A 5,839-nucleotide genomic window follows, 5' to 3' on the forward strand; every position below is an offset into this window, starting at 1 on the left:
GCAGGCGTGTGGCACAAAGGCACAATACTGGAATAGCAGAAGCAGTATGATAATTAACAGCAATAGTCCAAGCACGCCCCCGCGGGGCCCTACACTACTGTCTCTTGGTGCAGGAAAAGGGAAAAGAACAAAACAGGCGCGACTCGCCCGACACCAACTCGCGGGGGAGACTCGAACTACCTCCGGAGCTCCGGAGGACTCCGTCTCGCGCTTCACCGAGGCGCGACGGAGGGCAGACCCGCTACCTCACTCCAGGCGGGCGCGGCGGCGCGGAGGCTGATCGCGGCCACTGCTGGAGGAGCCGCTGCCCGAAGAAGAGCCGTTGAAGCTCGATGAACCCCGAGCACCGCCGATCACGCGCGCGCTGTCGTCTTCATCGTCGCTGGGGCTGGACCCACGGTCGCGGTCGTCGCTCTCAGGGCAGCACCCAGCGTGGCGACCATCTTCCCAGAACACCCTCACGTAGAGGGTGGCATCACCGTCGAACTTGAAGTGCAGGGTGCACCGCCGGCTCAGACCACGTGCGCGGGCAAACATTTGCCAGCTGTGGGTCAGGGCCAGGCTCCCGGCTGCAGAGACCTCCAGCGAAGCCCAGGAGGCCCGGCTGTAGCAACCGTCCGCCTGAAGCTAGAGGCCGCCCGGGGCGCCAGCCGGAAGCTCACCTAGGAGGAAGCGAGGAAGTTGGAGCCGGGTGCTGGCCGGTTCCGCTGACCACACAACGAACTCCGGTAGTACCTCTGCCGAGTGGGAGCGCGGCCTAGGGGGTCGCGCGGCCATAGCGCGCCCCCAGCGGCGGCCATCTGTCCGTCACCACGCAGAAGATCGCCTCCACGGCCGCGAGGAGCCACCATGGGAGTCGCAGGGTGTTTGCGGGGGCGGCCTCGACCACGCTTGGGCGGGGGAGAGTCAGGCTCCACCTGGCGGGCCTTTCCTTTCTCCACGGCTGAGAACCTCTTTGGCGGAGCCATGAAGAAGAAGGAGAAGCAAGAAGAGATGGACTGGAAGGGCACGCGCCGTTCCGTACTTATAGCCGAGAGAGGCCAACCGCCGGCCTCCATGATCGCAGGTAATCATGACCTGCTTTGCATACAGGGACTTGTCAATTCCTGCAGTCGCCGAGGCGTCATGGGGAGCGGAGCCGCCCATGACCAACCAACCGCCATGCGGCGCCCGAGGCCGCAGGCTCTTAGGGCCTGCGGTGCTTCGCACTTGCCCCTTCGCTTCTCTGTACAGCCAAGTCCGAGCGCACCTTGGGCCCGGGGGCTACTGTCGGCGTCCTGGGAACGGGGGTCCCCAGACTTGCCTGCCTGCGGCCTGCCGCGTGGCTCAAGGGATGGCCCAGCATGGCCCATCTTCATCAGCGCGAGCTCAAGACCCTCGCGAGGGGCCAAGCCTCGCGGGGTGGACGACAGGAAGCTTCCTCAGGCACACCTCGTCAGGCTGGCTCGCGAGGAGGCGGAGAGATCAAGGCAGGGTACCTCACGAGGTGCCCATGACGCAAGCCATGACGACCAAGGGCGCCACGCAGGCGTCAGCCCGCGCAGTGTCCTCCTTTCCTCTTTGGTGCAAAGGGAGCAAGCGCAGGCGAGAGCATCAAGCAAAGGCATCTGTTTCGGTGCAACAAGACCAAGACCATCGCAACGGCAGGAAGGAAGTCATTGTGGAGCCCAAGCCGACGTCACCACCAGAGCCTTTGACAGGCGAGGACCAACTTTAGTCAGGATAAGTGTACTAGATGTTCCCCTTCAAAATGGCCAATTGTTGGCGCCCTTTGCGCTCAATATTTGGGAAGAGGCCCAGGGCCTTTGCCTATAAATAGGACTAGCCACCCACAAGGTAGAGGCAGGATGATCATCATCTGGAAACCAGTAGGAAGAGCGACTGAACTCCCCTAGCAGTTCATCACACCAGCCAAGAACAGACCCTTGCGAGGCTGTTCTTCCTTGTATGGTTCATCATCAGCCCAAGAGGCAATCCACCACACCACAAACTAGAGTAGGGTATTACACCACAATGGTGGCCCGAACTAGTATAAACCCTATGTCTCTTGTGTTGTTCCTTTCATAGCTTAGATCCTAGCGAGGCGGCGAGGTGCAGGTAGGTAGAGGGCGAGATCTCCGCGCGCACCCCAGTGTTCGAACCTAGAGGGTCTGCCGGAACCCGAAATCAGAAAGTATCTCCGAAAATGTCTGTTGGGTTGGCACGAATCGAGACTGGGATTTGTCACTCCGTATAACGGAGAGGTATCTCTGGGCCCACTCGGTAATGCATCATCATAATGAGCTCAATGTGACTAAGTAGTTAGTCACGGGATCATGCATTACGGAACGAGTAAAGTGACTTTCCGGTAACGAGATTGAATGAGGTATTGGGATATGGACGATCGAATCTCGGGCAAGTAACATACCGATTGACAAAGGGAATTGTATACGGGATTGCTTGAATCCTCGACATTGTGGTTCATCCGATGAGATCATCATGGAACATGTGGGAGCCAACATGGGTATCCATATCCCGCTGTTGGTTATTGGCCGGAGAGATGTCTCGGTCATGTCTGCATGGTTCCCGAACCCGTAGGGTCTACACACTTAAGGTTCGGTGACGCTAGAGTTGTTATGGGAATTAGTGTGCAGTTACCAAATGTTGTTCGGAGTCCCGGATGAGATCCCGGATGTCACAAGGAGTTCCGGAATGGTCCGGAGGTAAAGATTTATATATGGGAAGTCCTATTTTGGCCACCGGAAAATGTTCAGGATTTTTCAGTATTGTACCGGGAAGGTTCTAGAAGATTCCGAAGTGGGGCCCACATGCATGGGGGGACCCACATGAACGTGGGTAGTGGGGGCAAGGCCCCACACCCCTGGTCAAGGCGCACCAAGATCCCCCCTTAGAAGGAATAAGATCATATCCCAAAGGGATAAGATCAAGATCCCTAAAAAGGGGGGATAACAATCGATGGAGAAGGAAATGATGGGATTTCTTTCCTCCCACCTTTGCCAACGCCCTAATGGACTTGGAGGGCAAGAAATGAGCCCCCTCCACACCTATATATAGTGGGGAGGCGCATGGGAGCTTCACCCCTTGCCCCTGGCGCAGCCCTCCCATTCTCCAACTCCACCTCCTCCTCAGTAGTGCTTGGCGAAGCCCTGCCGGAGAACTGCAAGCTCCACCACCACGCTGTCATGCTGCCAGAGCTCTCCCTCAACTTATCCTCTCCCCTTGCTGGATCAAGAAGGAGGAGACGTCCCCGAGCTGTACATGTGTTGAACGCGGAGGTGTCGTCTGTTCGGCGTTAGATCGGATCTTTCGCGATTTGAATCATCGCGAGTACGACTCCCTCATCTGCGTTCTTGTAACGCTTCTGCATCGCGATCTTCAAGGGTATGAAGATGCTCATCCTCTCCCTCTCTTGTTGCTAGAATCTCCATAGATTGATCTTGGTGATGCGTAGAAAACTTTGAATTATTGCTACGTTCCCCAACAGAAAGCGTATAAACACACATTCAAACAGAACATATAAGAACGGAAAACAGAGTACACGCATTGAAACAGAGCAATAAACAGGCAATAGTATGACTGTTGTGAATACATAGCTATCCACGTCAAAATGACTCAACAAAATAAAACGCGTCCATGAGACCATGACCAGCAGCCCTTGCCTACGGTAGCTCTTGGCTCTGCCTGAACTCGTGCATGCGTTTGTCCAAGCGGTCGACACGCTCGCTGTACATTTGGAGCGCGATCTCGAGCTCCAAGTTGGCTATTTCATCGGAGATCACCACCTCGAGGATGCGACGGCCATGTTCCTCTACTGCGCCCAGGTGGACGCCTGGGCCAAGGAGGTGGTCGAGCCTACTAACCAGCATGTTGGCATCGAGCGGGCCGCGGACAAGGCGAATGACGCGACCCATGCGAACGGCGCGGTGGGATCCGGTGCAAGTACGACGCGGCCGGCCTCTGGTGCAAGTACGGCGTAGAGGGCATGTGCCTCTCGGCGCTGACATGCCTATCTTGATCCGCGGTGCTGAAGCGTCATGCACCAAAGGTCTACTCAACTCTGGCGATGACGCGCATCACGGTGTCGTCCATCACTTTGCCGGGGAGCGCCGCGGCCTCGACGGGTCGTGGCGCCTTCTGGTTTTCCTCGTCGATGAGGTTGATGGCAAAGGTGGCGCTTTGATGCGTTCGCATGCTTGGAAAAGGTGGATGTGCTACATGGTGTGCTTGTTGCCTCCGTGCATCGCGCCGCGCCTAGGTTTATGTGCAATATTGCTGGGTCACGGGAAACATGTGAGGAAATGGTAGGAAACGGTGGCGTGTTCATAGAACGCCATCAATTAATGGAACTTACAATATAAATGAACATCGAGCTAGCACAAGAAGTAGATGATGATGAGATGAACACATACCACACTAGGGAACCCGTCGATGATGAATTCATCAATCACAAACGGTTGTACACTAGCAAGCGTTTGCCCACAACACACACGGCTTATTCCATCACAAATAGGTCGGATGGATAAACTGTATGCCACATATACACATTGTCAAAAAGTAATGTGGTAGACCTTCTTTAACATATGTTAAAAATAGAAATAAAAATAAAAAACAAGGACCTCGAGGTTAAATTAGCTGAGGGAATGGGTCATTTTGGTCATTTGACCAATATGACGGCTACCTCTTGAGCACTGCGTTGATTTTCCCTTGAAGAGGAAAGGATGATGTAGCAAAGTAGCGTAAGTATTTCCCTCGTTTTTGAGAACCAAGGTATCAATCCAGTAGGAGGCTCCACTCAAGTCCCTCGTACCTACACAAACAAACAAGAACCTCGCAACCAACGCAATAAAGGGGTTGCCAATCCCTTCAGGGCCACTTGCGAGAGTGAGATCTGATAGAGATAATAAGATAAGATAAATATTTTTGGTATTTTTATAATATAGATTGGAAAGTAAAGATTGCAAAATAAAGTAGATCGGAAGCTTATATTATGAGAAATAGACCCGGGGGCCATAGGTTTCACTAGTGGCTTCTCTCAAGATAGCATAAGTATTACGGTGGGTGAACAAATTACTGTCGAGCAATTGATAGAAAAGTGCATAGTTATGAGAATATCTAGGCATGATCATGTATATAGGCATCACGTCCGCGACAAGTAAACCAACTCCTGCATGCATCTACTATTATTACTCCACACATCGACCGCTATCCAACATGCATCTAGAGTATTAAGTTCATAAGAACAGAGTAACGCATTAGGCAAGATGACATGATGTAGAGGGATAAACTCAAACAATATGACATAAACCCCATCTTTTTATCCTCGATGGCAACAATACAATATGTGACTTGCTGCCCCTGCTGTCACTGGGAAAGGACACCGCAAGATTGAACCCAAAGCTAAGCACTTCTCCCATTGCAAGAAAGATCAATCTAGTAGGCCAAACTAAACTGATAATTCAAAGAGACTTGCAGAGATAACCAATCATACATAAAAGAATTCAGAGGAGATTCAAATATTTCTCATAGATAAACTTGATCATAAACCCACAATTTATCAGATCTCGACAAACACACCGCAAAAAGAGTCACATCGAATAGATCTCCAAGAAGATCGAGGTGAACTTTGTATTGAGATTCAAAGAGAGAGAAGAAGCCATCTAGCTAATAACTATGGACCCGAAGGTCCATGGTAAACTACTCACGCTTCATCGGAGAGGTTATGGTGTTGATGTAGAAGCCCTCCGTGATTCATTCCCCCTCTGGCGGAGCGCCGGAAAAGGCTCCAAGATGGGATCTCACGGGTACAGAAGGTTGCGGCAGTGGAAATAGGGTTTTGTGG

The sequence above is a fragment of the Triticum aestivum genome, chromosome 3B (assembly GCF_018294505.1).
Source record: "Triticum aestivum cultivar Chinese Spring chromosome 3B, IWGSC CS RefSeq v2.1, whole genome shotgun sequence".
NCBI classification, from domain to species: Eukaryota; Viridiplantae; Streptophyta; class Magnoliopsida; order Poales; family Poaceae; genus Triticum; species Triticum aestivum.